The sequence below is a fragment of the Pinus tabuliformis genome, chromosome X, assembly GCF_031772625.1.
Source record: "Pinus tabuliformis cultivar Carrire ecotype Pingquan chromosome X, CPIR1, whole genome shotgun sequence".
NCBI classification, from domain to species: Eukaryota; Viridiplantae; Streptophyta; class Pinopsida; order Pinales; family Pinaceae; genus Pinus; species Pinus tabuliformis.
The window spans coordinates 1,502,689,465-1,502,706,098 of record NC_142308.1 but is presented as its reverse complement, the minus strand read 5'-3'; positions in this window follow the sequence as shown (position 1 = coordinate 1,502,706,098).

Below are 16,634 nucleotides of genomic sequence, written 5' to 3'. Positions count from 1 at the left end.
GTCTTTTGCAAAGTTGATTTTCATTTGTACTAGGTCATCTTGCATTTGAAATTCATCTTTGTTATTTATCAAGCATAGATTACATTGCTTGGTTTCCAAACTGAAAAGAGTGTATTTGTTTATCTATTCAAAAGAGAAAGTGAAAGACATTTTCATTGAGTGCTTTTGAATTTGATTTGGTGTTGCTTTGATTGGTGCATCATTTGCATTAGGAGATTTTGAATCAAAAATTTCTTTTTTTGCTTTAGTTGAAGCTTAATTGCATTTGAGCATTTGAAAATCAAAGAGAACATCATTTAGTTAAAGTGCATCTTAGTAAAGTAAAAGCCATTTTTTCTTTCAATAGATTGCATGTTCAATAGTGAAAGTGAAGTTTAGTTTTGCTTTTGCATATTGCATTTGGAAAAGAAAAGTTAGTGGAGGCATCTTGTTTGATGCATTAATTGATTGAACTCTCTTCCCTTACTAGTATAGCAGTCATTGAAGTGAAAAGTTTCATTTTCTCATATAGTTGTATTTTAGGATTCATGTGACATCGTTTGAGCCCAAAATTGAAACATAATTTAAGAACAACATTGAAATTCACTGAATAATCTAATGAGCGTTTGGAACTTAACACAAACATTTAGAGGTCTAGGCTAGAGACGTGTTATGGCTTTTATAAATCTAGCAGCTGTCGTTAACTACCTACATTGTATCTCGGGGGTGAAATCTTGTTCTAGTATAGAAGTATATTGGAGGTTCTCTAGTACTCTTGGGTATATCAGAGGCACTCTAGTATGGAAAGTATATGAGAATGCTCTCACCAAACGGTTATGCATTAGACAATACTAACACGGACTTGTGCTCCCTGTATCATTGAGTATATATTGGGAGACCCCACTAGGTTGTTATCCTTTAGCCACAGGTAACCGAGTTAGTCGCCTTGTAGACGTGATACACCAAACACAACATTCAGGGAGATCGATCGTCGTACGTTAAGTCCTTGGTTTCGGCTAAGGTGTATATAACGGTTCATGGATACTTGGTAAAGCTTCTTGCCTAGTATACCCTTTTTGATTTATTTCTTTTTTCTTAAGTTCTAAAATTTAGCTGTCCACGTAACATGATTTACCTATGCAGTTATCTTTGGCCTCATATTGCCTCATTAATAGTAAATTTTAATTATAGGATCAAATCAACCACCCCTTATTGTTTTTGAGAGAAGGTCATTGTGGCTAAACCACCGGGTTCACCTTACATTTCCCCTTCATCATCTAACACCGAAGGGTCATCACAAGGAGTTCATCATGAGATTTCACAGTTACTTGAAGACCAAGGTCTTGAACTTGGAATTATCCCGAGTATTCAACCCCTTGCTTCTCATCCTCCACCTCGAGACTCATCATCTCAGGAATCTGATCCAGAAACTCCTGAGAGTCCACAAAGGTTTGTATTATTCCCTCCGAATCCGCTTTTTGATCCATTGGTCATATCTCCTCAACGACTGTATAGTCCATACAATAATCCTGGTGTGCCTTTGGAGTTATCTCCACCATCATCTCAGATTCCCCCTCACCAACTGTTTCCACCCATGGCATCAGAAGGTGAGTTTCCAACCTCTCCTCGAGGTCCTCTAGAAGTCTCAACCACTCATACTCCTGGTGTTGACAATGATTCTGAATATGAATTTCCACCTAAAGGATTTCCATATGTGGGAAGTGTACCACCTCCACCACCGCCTGAAAGCAATGAACCTTTATTTCCACTTGGTTATACATCTTTCGCTCAATTGGTTTCAGGTACTCCAAGTGCATCCTCACTTTATTACAATCCCATTTGGTTGCCGGGCACCATGCCTACTTCTGGTCCATTTGTTTCAAGCACGGCCTCTCAAATTCTTGTACCGACTGCAGTTTCTTCAATTCCTATACAAGCGACAATTACGGTTGGGGCAATTAATGTCCCTATAGGTTCCTCAAGTCCTCCATTAAGTGGACAATTTGTGCCACCACCCATCCCACCGCATGGGGGGCACCAACCACCTCCTCCATATGTACCTCCTGTTTCGGGTGGAACTTATGTGAGTGGATCTCAAACTCATGCTACCAGAGCTAGTCAAAATGTTGGCAGTGTACCTTATCCTAGTGGATCATCTATTCCATCTGGATCAGGCCAAATCCCGTATTAATAACCTCTTTCGGCCTAGATACTCTACCAGCGACTGTACCCTCCGTATGGCTCACAACAACCTCAAAATCCACCCTTTACCCAACAGGCAGGCCCCCAAATGCAACCTGGTTCAAATCCCTCATTTGGGGCATCTGGTCAATTTCAAGTTTGGAACCTATCAGTACCAACCTGGAACTCAACAAATTCTGCAAGGAAATATCCAATAACAACAACCTTATGTACAACAAAAACCTTATGTGCAACAAGGGCTTTATCAAAATGTTGATGGTGCTGGACCTGCCAACATGTTAGGGGATTTCCTCGGTAAGAAGTTCCAATTAGACCTCAGAATATTTGGTGTAGGAGTCCCAGCAATGGGTCGTATGGTAATTCCTTGACCGCGATTTTGCATAGAGGAAAGTAAGATAACTCTGTTGGTAGCAAGGGTGTGATAGATGTAGTGAGCCAAGGAAGGTGCACGAGAGGTTTTAACACACGAGGGTTGAGATGAGTGCGCCCCTTGAAAACCTGTAATAGCATGGAGTTAAGAAGGGAACACATGAGAAAATATGCATTACAACATGGAAGGCAAGCTAGCTAGCAATCCAAAGTGATGGTTAAACCAACAACACATTTCAGAAAGATTGATACATACATACATAGAAAGCTATACATGCATGCGTAAGCAAACAGATGCATATATCATTTAGAGTAAACTAGATAACATAGAATACAATACAACATATGCATGAAATGTGCTAGCTCTTGTTATATTAAGAAGTGTAAGTTCCAGTCATACAATACATCCATGTCCAACCATTAGTTCCGATAGAGGAACATTATAGTGACAACTAACTGCTCCTCCAAAGAGATGTACTAGCTTTACGCAGTGGAGAAGCCAAGGCTCGTTATAATATTGTCCAAGCTCTCTCCAAGATAGTCTTATCGGAAGCTTGGTTGACCAAAAGCCTTTACAATGAGTTATGAGGGACTATTTATAGCAAAGGTTGGGGTGACCCTTGACATTCCCCTTTGTGTCAATTCATTTACCCTCATGACTCTTCATCTACTCTATGATTGTTACATCTAGCTATCGACACTTGACTTACACTTGACAAGACGTTACGTTACAGTGCACATGTATCCATGTGAGACAAAATGGCTTGAGCAAGCCATGCTAGACATCACTATGACTTAGACAACCATGGAAGTCCAACTCTTCAACATCCTCACGATGATCAACAGTAGTGTACTGATGCCAAGATTGCTAGTCCGCGATGGTGTCCGTGTGCTCCAAGGTGACATATTTCTAGAACCTGACTTTTGCCTCCATAACATCTGGGTACACTTCTCGGGCTCCTCTATCCAACTCGTCTGAAATCATGCACATCATTGTCTTCAATACGACCGGACCAGCAACATACTTGTGCATGATGTCTGCACTGATGGGAAAGTTTGGGTTGGTGGCAATGCGCATCAACTCGTCGAAGTATGAGTCAAGCTCCAGTCAGACCAATGCCTTTGTCTTCACCTGGGTGAGAGTCCCAATAGATGAGATCGCATGTGCGCGCGCCACAACATCCATACTCTTGAATACACATGCATGGGAAGCCTGTTTACTAGTGATGAGCTGCGAGATCTCTTCATAGTTCCAGATCTAACTCCGGATACGTGCCTTCAGCTCGAATGCTCTGGGCTTCATCATATCATCTTAGGAAAGTGAAGCGGGGTTGCCTTATATCTCATCGTCCATGTTTGCATGTAATCAACAACAGCATGCGTGTTCGCCAATATACGTGCTCTTCTAACACATTGCTGCTGCCATCCGTTGAGATGGATGACTGCCTTGTGTATGGTACCAAACTTGGAATACAACACCTGCATGACTATGTCAAGGGACAATAAGTCATCTAGTATTTCCTTCTTCAGTTCTTCTTGGGCGGATGCTGTAACCAACTCTTCTCGTTGCTTGGCCGTTTGTAGTTTCTTAGCCATTCGCTCATTCTCAGCTATCCGAAAGTGAACACTTGAGCTAGTGGCTTCGACATTCACTCTGGTAGCATCGGCCAAGGCTACTTGATGTTTGCACATGTTAGACACGATCACTCATTCCTCAACTTGCGTAGGAGATGTATGATCATCCAGAGTCGATACTCTGCGAGACTGCACAACTCTATGTTGAGATTCGACGAATGAGATGTTGTGAATTTCTCCTTCCGACTATCTCCGAGGATCTCAGTGCCTCCTTTGTCATTTGAGACTTTCTCATCTTCTGGATAAGGTGAAGTGGGTAAGTTGACCTCTTGGTGATGAGGCATGAGGTCGATGTCTTGCTCCAATTCCTGTTGCTCCATATCCGTATCCAACTGCTGAAGTTCTTGCTCTATCTCACGAGTGAAGTCTTGCTTTTGCGATGGTTCACCATGTCTACCTGATGCCAACTGTTCTGATGAGTCCACTACCTGTACGGGCATTGTTTCATTTGTTTGCACATGTTGCACCCCCTGCTGTACATGTTGCTGCTGCGCTTCCCTCTCCTGTTTGCATAACTCTTGTTCCTTTCAGAGTTGCTCCTTCAACTCATGCAACTCCTTCTTCATCTCTTCCATCCTCCATTTCTCCCTTTGCCTTTGTGCGATTCGCTTATCGCGTTGTTGCCTCTTCGCCTCTATAGCCATAGCTGATTTCTCTACAAGTGGATTTGCTCAGAACTGGCAAATTTTCTCTTTCTCCATGTGATCGACAATAATCCTCTTGCCCTTGTTGCGCACTGGTATGTTCACCTCTACTGCTGTTGCTGCTTCTAGTGCTCTCCGGGATGCTGCTTCATGTTGCTTCACTAACCACTCCACAGCGAAGCTAACCTGTTCATTGGGTCTGGAGAAACTGTAGCAATATCTCCATGGGTCCTCCTCCACCCTATGAAATGCCCCATGGATCCAATTGAACTGTACTCTCGTGCAGTGATCTTTCACAAGATAGTGTTGGTCATATAGATTGTAACTTCGAAGGTTGAATGGATACTTCTTGATTTGCTCTACTCCGACATCTACGTGCTTGAAACTCCATATCTCGTATAAACTAATCTGCAACGGAAGAGCAGGCCAAGGTGCCTTCTTCTTCCGTGTAGTCTAGCTGTCAATCCTGCTGAGATGTGATATGCCACTTCCTGCATGACAAGTATGTCCAAGGAAAACTTTGGTAGAACATGCGGAGGCTTCTTCGTACTGTACATTTGTATGAAGGTTCCGAACGGTGAGGCATACCAATCAACAATGTCTATCAGTGCCTCCATTGCTGCCTTCGACATGCAGGGTGGATCCTGTTCGAATATCATATTGTACACTGGGGTGACAAAACGATCGGACAATCGTGTGATAACTCCTTTGAAGCTTCAATCGGACAACAAATTACAATAAGTGTTCACAACAGTCTCCGCTAGTGACCATGCCCACTTCAAGCCCGAGAGCTCCTGTCGGGCACAAATTGCATATAAGATATAGCCAGACATGTAGATTTCTGCTTACATACATTCGGGCGACTGACAAGCCCTTGTTATCTATTCTTTCAACTGATGAGCCAACATGCTGGACCAGTTGCATGGTTTGCCCTCTCTAGCCAGTTGGTCCAGCGCGATCACCGAACTCTGTGGGAAGGTTTTCATGTTTTCTTGGCCATACAATCGACATGTGAAAATGACCAAGTATTGATACGCCTTCCGCAATGTCTTTGTCTTGTAGATCTAGTTGGGTGTCATCCTAAATCTAGCCAGCTCCTTTACTCAGTTCTTCAGAATGTCTCTAGAGTTGGAATTGTTGCTGGGTAAGGTAAAGGGAGTCTCTATGATAGTCACGGGCTTCGACATCTGATACATCTCATCATAATCCTCTACCCTGAAGGTTGCAATCTTCGTCCCGCTGACACTGCTCAAGGTCATTATCTCGGGATCAGTGTGCGAGACGATCCGGTGTATCATGTCTGCGCATGGAAACACGGGTAATCTACATACAATCCGGTACAAGACAGACTTGTGAATGTTCATGTACACCTGGTGGTCTTCGAGGTCTTCCCCAAATGAGCCTGTAAATGCATCATTGACCTCGTGCCATTTCAGTGTGATGTCCTTGTCTAGAATCAACTTGGTATTTTCATAGATTGGTAGACTTGAAGACACTCACTCAACTGTTGCTCCAGTTGCACTTCCATCAGTGTCCTTTGACCCTTCTCTCTTAGAGGCCATTGATCTTGTACTTTACAAGGTGGATGAACACCTGAAATATTTGGAGACAAAGCGACATGCATCGCAAGAAATCTGTCAACGAAAACCAACACATACCTGGAGATTGACAGGCAAAGATTGTGCAATTTCTTTTGGGAGGCTGGGAAACTGGCTGCCAGACTTGCGCAAAAAATATTCTGGGATGTCTGGGAGGCAAGACTGGCTGTTGGAATTGTGCAATGCGCAATCCAGGTTGACTGCTGGCTCAGTGACTGCATTGCGCAATTTTCTGGGCCAACAATCACTGTCCCTCAAGATTGCGCAAAGAAGGCCCGAGGAACAACTGTTGGGCAAAAACGTGCATTTCTGGAGAGGAAGGCAGATCCTTCCCTCTCAGGATTGCGCAATGTTGTCTTGGTGAGGCAGAGTCCGGGCTAAGGCTGCCCAGACCCGTCGATGGGCAATTGAATGCAAATATGAAAGTGAATGCATGGCGATACTGAGTGTAAGGATAAACAAATGATCGTGCATGCAAACATTGAACGAAAGATTTGGAAAACAGAACAACATGCATGTGGGTGAAGCAAGTCGTTGAATTGACGACCATTCGTGAAAAACAGTGCCATGCATGCGACAACCATTAGAGATATTTTGAGGTCTAAAATGGGCCTCCCAAGGAAATTATAAAATAATAGTGGAAACAATAAAATAAGATTAGATTACATCATCAAATTTTAGAGGGAAAAAAAAGAAAACTATTTTTTCAACTCGTATTTTCATCTTATCTCCTTATGTGTTTACTCAAATTTCGAGCGAAAACACTAATTGGATGCAAAAATTGATTCCTCATCTAAGGAGTACCCATGTTGTATACTTTCAATGGACCCTACTACATGAAAAATGAGAAATACATGAAAAACGTGATCGCAATCACATTTTTTCATGTATTTCTCATTTTTCATGTAGAAGGACTCATCGAAAGTATGCAACATGGGTACTCCTTGGATGAGGAATTACATTTTGTATCCAATGAATACTTCCGCTCAAAATTTGAGTAAAACCTTAGGGAGATAAGTTGAAAGTATGAGTTGAAAAAGTAATTTTATTATTTTTTAATCTTTTTACTTTTTAACTCAAAAAAAGGTGAATCATCCCCTATAGTTGATATCATCATCTTGAATCCTATTGGTTCTTATAAAGTTTATTTTGGTTGGACATTTTTCTTAGGAGGCCCATTTTAGACCTCAAAATTCCCCTAATGAGTGAGATAGCAATGAAAATTGAAATCGTGCTAGTACAAGCTAGTATGCATGTAAACGACAGCAAGCATTCAAAGAAATCAAGCAAACAACACTCACACGAGCGAAAACACAAAAAGCGACAAGAATGCTGAAATAGACAAATTGAGACCACTTACCCGTGAATTGCTGAGCCAGATGTGTCGTAGAGTCTTGGATGTGCTGTGGGATGTCAGAGCTCCAAGATTGATGTGAAAGAATGAGCTCTGATGCGTCGAATAAATAAGTTTGGGCTCATGACGTGCATGCCACATATCTGGGAAAAAGCAACACTTGGAAGAAAGATTCCAAATTGATTTTTGCATGTAACCTTTGGCTGCTAAAAATAGCTCCCTGAATCAAGGGATGTTCTTTGCATGTTTCCTTTTTCTATTATGCGAAAAACAAGCCATGCATGCAAATCAATTTTCCCTAGTCCTGGGTGGAACTGGTCAACCAAAATGCACATGTAAGAGGTTGCTCAACTGTTGGGAGAAAATGTGCATTTATGGATGGGAGTTGGGCTATCTGCCCAACAGATTTGCCCAATTTCTAGGCAGAGCAGCTGACTGTTGCCCAGGATTACATAATTCTTGGGCTGAGCAGCCCTGCTGGGAAGAATTACGTAATTTTCTAGATGAAGCTTGACTGGCAGAATTGCGCAATTTCTGGAGGGAAGGTTGGTTTCCCTCCAGAATTGCGCAATTTCTTGAAGGATTTGCTCAGCCTGCAACTGGATCAAGTTTGTAGGAACAACCTATGAGGGGAATGCATCAAGCTCTGATACACAAACTACCTTTTTGCAAGAAAATCACTGGATCTTGTGTACTTGACGAAGCAAGACATGGTGCTGTGAAAGGTTGGCAGGGAGGCTCCAAAACAAAGATAAGGAAAAATTTTGGAGGGTGGTTGTAGCCGCTACAACACAACAACTGTTGTAGCAACAAGGACAACCCTTGCAGCAGCAAAACAAATCCTTGTATCAACAAGGCCAACCCTTACAGCAACAAGGTCAAGCCTTGTAGCAGTAGGGTTAACAATTTTACCACTAGGGCGAACAATTGCAACAACAACCTTATAATCCATACGCTTCGCAAGCTATTTATCCATCTTATGGTTCTCAATGGACCATGATGGGTCAATATAAGTCAAAAACCACCTTTGTATGGTCATAATACCTCTCAGTGGGGGAAATATCAAGCTCCTTATGGTTAAAATCCGTCGCTTTGGGGAAATAACCCATACCAACAAGGATGGAACCCATAAGCTGAGCCTTATCAAAGGCCTCCCATGCCACCTTATGGTTCTCAATGGCCCATGACGGGTTAGTATCAACCTTACCTTGGTCAAAACCCACCTTTGTGGGGAAAAACCCAACTTTTTATGGTAAGAATACCTCTCAGTGGGGGAAATATCAAGCTCCTTATGGTAAAAATCCGCCACTTTGGGGGAAGACACCATACCAAAAAGGATGGAATCCACAAGTTGAGCCTTATCAAAGGCCTCTCATGTCTTTCGATCCACAATTTCCATTTATAGCAACGTTGGAACTATCGAATATGTAAAGACTCACAAATGATCCAATACACCATTCGCCATATTGGCCTCCGATTCCTACTAAGATTCCTGGCAATTGTCCGAAATTCGAAGAAAATTCTGGAGAAGACCCCCATGCCCATGTCATGACTTACCATTTATGGTGTTCATCCAATTCCTGGGTTGAGGACTCTGTTCGTCTACATCGTTTCCAGCGAACCCTAACGGGTGCTACCGCGAAATAGTACATCGAGTTACCTCGAGGTGCCTATTTGTTAAAATTGGCAACTAGGGAAAAACTCCACATGGGTCATATTATTTATGAAATTTGATATTTTTCTTGGATTCTCCTCTCCGAGAGGTGTAGGATTGATCTAAAGATCAACCAATTCTGATATATACAAATCAAGTTATGAATTTATTTTGATTATGGTTAAATTGTCAAGGTCGGCCAGCAAAATTATGTAAGCTTAGAAGCCCAATAGTCACGTCTATTCATCCTCAACGTTGCATATAAATATAAGGTGACTTAGCCTCATTTGGACACACTCATCTTCACACTTCTCTCTCTCTCTCTCTCCTCATTGATTGGGTACCAATTTCGGGTCCTCTCTCTCTCCACACATCTGAAATTTGAGGAGAGCGAAATTTCAGGAGGCCAAAATTTTAGGAGACCGAATTTTTGGACAGTTTGACCAAGTGTTGACCAATGTTGACTATAGTTAGGGCTGACCACAAGTGGGCTATTTTACCAGACTTTGACTGGGCTAAATTTGACTGTTTTGAGGGCTGTTTTATCTTTGCTATTTTGAGGCTGAAGTTGACCGATTTGTTGAGGGTCAAATTTGCCTTGTTGAAGACTAAAAGAAGATTTGATCAAGGGTTTCCTCACATTGAGATTTGTCCTTGGCTGGTGCAACATCTTGTGTTCTCTTGTCTTGGCTTGTCTTCTACTGTTTATTTTTATGTTCTATCTGCATTTTACTATCATGTTGATGTGAGTGCTAATTTGAATATTGATACTGGGCTAATAAAGAATTTGAAGTAAAATTTCTCTAAAGCATAGAACATACCATTGTTTCCCAAAATTAACATGGTATCAAAGTTGAGGCGAAGACAAAGTCCAAGCAAGAGTGAAAGAGAAATCACAAAGACAATTGGACAAGGACACAAGGTTCGATGGGTTCCTCATCGTACTTCCCGGCTGAAGACAAACTCCATGATAAATGTGACTATCATGGATGGAAGATGTCTCTTGATTTGACCTTGGAAGAAAAAGAAGTGATGGACTATGTGCAGGGTAAAATCCTTGAACCTCTTTCAAATGCACCAGATGCTACGAAGACCAAGTACAATAGGGTTGAATTCAAAGCAAAGAAGATCATCAGGGATTCCATTGACAAGCATCTGGTAGCCTACATCTTCGAAATTAAGACCTCCAAGGAGATCTACGATAGGTTGGTCAACATGTTCAAGGTTAGTAATGCTAATCAAATTCTATTTCTCAAGAATAAGTTGAAGGACATTAAGAAGGGCAAGGACGAGGATATTCAATCCTATTTCTTGAGGATTACTGAGATCAAGAATGATCTACTCTCGATTGGAGAAGTCATTCCTGACAAGGAACTTACTCTCACCACCCTTGGAGGACTCCCACCTGAGTGGTATGTATTTAGAACCACCGTCCTTAACAATGATCGAATTCTAGGGTTTAAAGAATTGATGTCAAGATGCATTCAAGAAGAAACAAGAATGGTGGAGCAAGAAATGCCTTCTAATAGAAGCAACCCCACTGCATTCTTTGCTCATTCCAAAAGGAGAAATAATGAAGAGTCTAAAGGTCATTTCCATGGAAACCCTGGATCTAAGGGCGGAAGGAAGGACAGGTGCTTTGTTTGCAATAAGTTTGGCCACTATGCAAGGGAGTGTCCAAATAGAAGGGACACGTCGCATGATGATGATGACAATCATTCCAGGGGCAACCCAAAGGAATGACAGGTCCAATGGCAAAGGAAAAAGGAATGCATGACATCAAGGAAATGGTTGATCTTTAAGAAATCAAGGGACTCTAGGTATGAAGAATAAAATGTTGTTAACAATAAGAAAAAAGAGTATTATCTTATATCGACCGTATCCACTATCTCTCCTTCGAACACTTTGAGAAATTGGTTGATTGATAGTGGTGCCTCAAGGCACTTCACCGGATACAAGGAAGCCCTCTCTAATCTGATAGAAAAAGGAGTCAAACTTGGAGATCATCCTTGGAGATGATGCCACCTATTCCGTGAAGGGAGTAGGGAATGTTACCCTTCAATTGAATCAAGGTAACACTATTCATTTGCAATAAGTACTATATGTACCTGATCTCAAGAAGAACCTGGTGTCCATTTCAGCCATGGAGGACAAAGGATTCAAGGTTGCATTCATCGATGGAAAGGTATGTATTTGGAAAATAACTTTAAATATGCTTTTACTCTTGGGTTCAGGGTTGACAATTTGTATCAAGTTGGAGGAAGTCCATTAGGAGCCATATCTTGCAAAACATCTCTACAATCTGAACTATGGAAACAAAGGCTTTCCCATCTTCATTATAAGTCCCTACTCGATGTGAGACAGATGGTGACAGGTATGCACGAGTTCAAAGTAGAGCATGAAGGTGTATGTCCGGAATGTGCCAAAGGAAAACTTAAAAGGGGACCATTCCCTTCAAGTAATAGTAAGACCACAGATATATTGCAATTGATCCACTCCGACATATCTGGTATGATGCCTGTGAACTCTTTGGGAGGATACTTATATTATCTCATCTTTACGAATGATTATTCTCGCAAGACCTAGATCGACTTTTTGAAGAAGAAGGATGAAGTCTTCACTTGGTTCCGACACTTCAAAGCCTTGATCGAAAACCAATCCGAGAAGAAAATCAAGATATTGAGCACTGATAATGGGACCAAGTACGAATCCAATGAATTCCAGATTATTGTAGAGAAGTTGGCATTAAGAGGGAGACTATAACGCCATACACTCCTGAGTAGAATGGTGTGGCTGAAAGGAAGAATCACTCTATTGTAGAAGCAGTTCATGCCATGTTTCATGATCAAGGCCTTCCGAAGTTCCTATGGGCTGAAGCTGCAAATACCTCCATGTATGTTCAAAACTGATTCCCTCATCAAGCATTAGACTCCAAGACTCCCGAATAAATGTTCACTGGTAAGAAACCCGATGTATCTCATTTTAGAATTTTTGGAAGTCCCATATATTTTTCATGTGCCGAAAGAGAAAAGAAGCAAATTGGGTTCATCTGGGAAGAAAGGAATCTTTGTGGGCTATAGTGAAAATTCTAAGGGATATTGAATTTATGTGGTTGGTCAAGAGGAAGTTGAGATAAGTCATGATGTCACCTTCGACGAAGATATTTCCCTCAGGAAGATCAACAACCTTCCTATCCTAAGGAAGGACAAAGAAGTTGACATCAGAAATCAGGGTCCAAAAGAAGACAAAACGATGCCCTTTCTTGCATGGTTCAATCAAAGAGGAAGTCTATGTGGAACAACCAGAGGGGTTTGAGGTTCATGATCGGGAATCTCATGTATGCAGGTTGAAGAAACTCTCTATGGATTGAAGCAAGCACCTCCATCTTGGTATGAGAGGATCAATAGTTATCTGATGAAGATGGGATTCACTAGAAGTGAAGCCAATCCGAACCTTTACTTTAAGGTTGAAAATGATAAACCTCTCTCTCTGGTACTTTATGTGGACAACTTCTTTCTGATAGGTGCAAAACCTCTCATTCAAAAATGTAAGAGGGATTTGGCTTATGAATTTGAGATGAAGGACCTAGGACCGATGCACTATTTCCTAGGGTTGGAGGTCTGGCAAAATCTAGGTGAAATTTTCCTCTCTCAAGAAAAATATGTTGTAAAGATATGGGAAAGATTTGGGATGGTGGACTGCAAGCCTGTGACTACTCGGATGGAACTTAACTTTAAGAATGTATGTGGTAGTGCTACTGGACCTGAATTGGGAAATGCTTCTGAGCATCATCAACTTATAGGAGCATTGATGTTCTTGGTGAACTCCCGTCCAAACATATGTTTTTTAATTAACACATTGAGCCAAAATATGGTTGAGTCTCATCATATACATTGGATTGGTGCTAATAATCTTCTGAGATATCTTTAGGGCACAATCACTCATGGACTAAGATACACTGTCGGAGATGTGAGGCTGCATGATTATTCTGACGCTGATTGGGCTGGCAGTGTGGTGGATTGCAAGAGCACTTCTGGATGTTTTTCTTCTTTGGGTTCTGCTTTGATGTCCTGGATGAGAAGGAAGCTTAAATTAGTTTCCTTGAGCACCGCCGAGGCCGAATACATAGCTACTAGTATGGCCTCCTGTGAAGCTGTTTGGTTGAGGAAGCTCTTCAGTGAGCTGTTTGGACATGTTCTGGATACCACTGTGATCCTTTGTGACAACTAGAGTGCGATTCGATTATCAGAGAATCCCATGTTTCATGATTGCTCCAAGAATATATATCAAGCACCACTTTATTTGGGATATGGTACAACGAGGAGCAATAAGGCTCCATCACATTGGGATTGATGAGAAGGTCACCGATATTATGACAAAGCCCCTGGGGAATTTAAAGTTCTTGGCCTTCCGAGAACGACTTGGAGTCATGGAGAGACCCTCTTATGAGGGTCTTGTATGAGATGGACATTGAGCACTGGGAGCTCCGGGGGGCTTGGGGTACTTCTTGGAGTGATGAGCAACCCTAGGGTGAGTGGTTTAGCCTTCCCCTAGTGGTTTGTTGTGTACAGGGTGAGTGGTTCAGCCTTCCCCTGAGATACCCCTTGGTGACATGTAGGCAGGATGAGTGCTTCATCCTTCTCCTGCTGAGACATCCGACCCATGCAGTCTGGGACTCATGGGAAGTACCTCTCATCTGGCCAATGAGTAGGGAAATGAGGATGGAGACCATAGTACTACCAAAGGAAGCATCCTTTACTACTGTACTCCCTATGCTAGGATGATCGATATTGATCTCGGATCAATTGGAACTGACTTCGGGTCAGTAAGAGTGGTATGAGACACTCTCTTTTGATTGGAACTGACTTCGGGTCAATAAGAGCAGCATGACACACTCTCCTTTGATTGGGACTAACTTTGGGTTACTAGAGAATGGTATGCTACATTCTCGATCACTTCTTCTTCTTCATAGTTCAATAGAGCAGAGCAGTGTATTGATGGTAGAGTTAGTATCTATTGGCAGATGGATTAGCAGATGGAGTTCTCCCTAGTTGAGAGGGAGTGTTAAAATTGGCAACTAGGGACAAACTCCACATGGGTCATCTTATTTATGACAACTAATATTTTTCTTGTATTCCTCTCTCCGAGAGGCGTAGGATTGATCTAAGGATCATCCGATTATGAAATGTACAAATGAAGTTATGAATTCATTTTGATTATGGTTAAATTGTCAAGGCCAACCAACAAACTTATATAGGCTTAGAAGCCCAACAATCACGTCTATTCATCCTCAACATTGCATATAAATAGAAGGTGAATTAGCCTCATTTGGACACCCTCATCTTCACACTTATCTCTCTCTCCTCATTGATTGGGTCTGAATTTTTGGACCTCTTTCTCTCCACATGTTTGAAATTTTAGGAGAGCTAAATTTTAGGAGGCCGAAATTTCAGGAGAGCGAAATTTCAGGATGTCGAAAATTTCAAGAGGCCGAAATTTCAGGAGAGCGAAATTTCAGGAGTCTGAAATTTCAGGAGGCCGAGTTTTCAGGAGATCGAATTTCTAGACAGTTTGACCAAGTGTTGACCAATGTTGATTGTAGGGGTTGACCGCAGGTGGGTTGTTTAACTAGACTTTGACTGGGTTGAATTTGACTATTTTGAGGGTTGCTTTATCTTGTTGTTTGGAGGTTGAATTTGACTGAAGTTGACCGATTTGTTGAGGGTCAAATATTCCCTGTTGACCAACGTTGACTGTTCTGGTTAGGGCTCTTTTGCTACTGTTATAAATTATTAGATTTGTAAATTGTACTATCTCTCTCTGCTAAAATATTGAAGACTAAAAGAAGATCTGATCAAGGTTTCCCCACATTGGGGTTTGTCCTTGGATGGCGCCACATCTTGTGCCCTCTTGCCTTGGCTTGTCTTCTACTATTTATGTTTATGTTCTATCTGCATTTTACTATCATGTTGATGTGCTTGCTAATCTAAATATTGATACTGGGCTAATAAAGAAATTGAAGTAAAATTTCTCGAAAGCATAGACATACCATTGTTGCCTAAAATTAAGACTATAAAGACTTCAACTCTCTGGCAATGGCCTTCCTTACTCACTTCCAGTTACCAGTTCGATATGAAACTGGTACCCATCTGCTTACTGTCTTTGAAACATAATATTGCTGCACACATCTCTGACCATATCCATCAGTGGAGACATTAAAGTCACCTTATTAAGTTTGATATACTTGATGAGCTGCTAACTAAATGGTTTACCAAATCATTCATCAACAAAATTTCCAAGGACATAGCTATGGGAGGTTGTGTAATCGAAGATCAAGCCATTTCCCATGCCCAATATTTAGATTTGGTATATTCCCAATTTGGCACGTTATGATCTCTTTCCTGATGCTCTGAGACCATCTATGGATCCAACATATTCTAAACCTCTAGACGTACTACCTGTCGATGATATTATTGGGTCAGTGACTTAAACTTCCGGTAAAGATTCTTTGAAGAAAAAATTCGTTTCAATGACCGCATCCAATTTGCCTTTGAATCCATCTCCAAACCCTGCTAAAACCTCTGAGGTTAATGTCGTTCAGTATACCGTGGCAGAGAAAGCCTCAAAAGGTAAAAGGAAGGGTAAAGGAAAAGCCAAATATGATACCCCAAAATAGGATCCTCCGAAATCGTCCGCTGATGATGCATCTAAACGTAAGCCCAAATATCCTTGCCTCATTTGTGAGGAATATCACTACACCAAGGATTGTCCTCGTCGCACAAAAGTTAGTCTCTTATTATAAGGAACTCAGGGGACACCGATTGTACTAAAGGAACCTTTTCCATCATATCAAACCCAATTTGTAGAACAACCACAATCTTCTACATCTTCGGGTTCTTAGGTTTATATGAGTGGAGCGATACCTATTTCTGTTGGAACTCAGTCAAAGGATTATCCCAATCCTCCTAAATAGGTTGTGGAGAAAGACGTTACTGATACACCTTCCACTTCTACTCCACCCAATTCCGGTCCTCTTCATATTGAGAGACCTAGTAATGAATCCCTTATCTGACCAGCTCCCAAAGGTGTCCTTTGGAAATCATCTTACAATCCGAATGCGCGAGATTCCCAACATTACGATATTGTTGAAGACTTATATCAAGCGCCTTCAATGATGTCTACCTTGGAAGTTCTCCAGA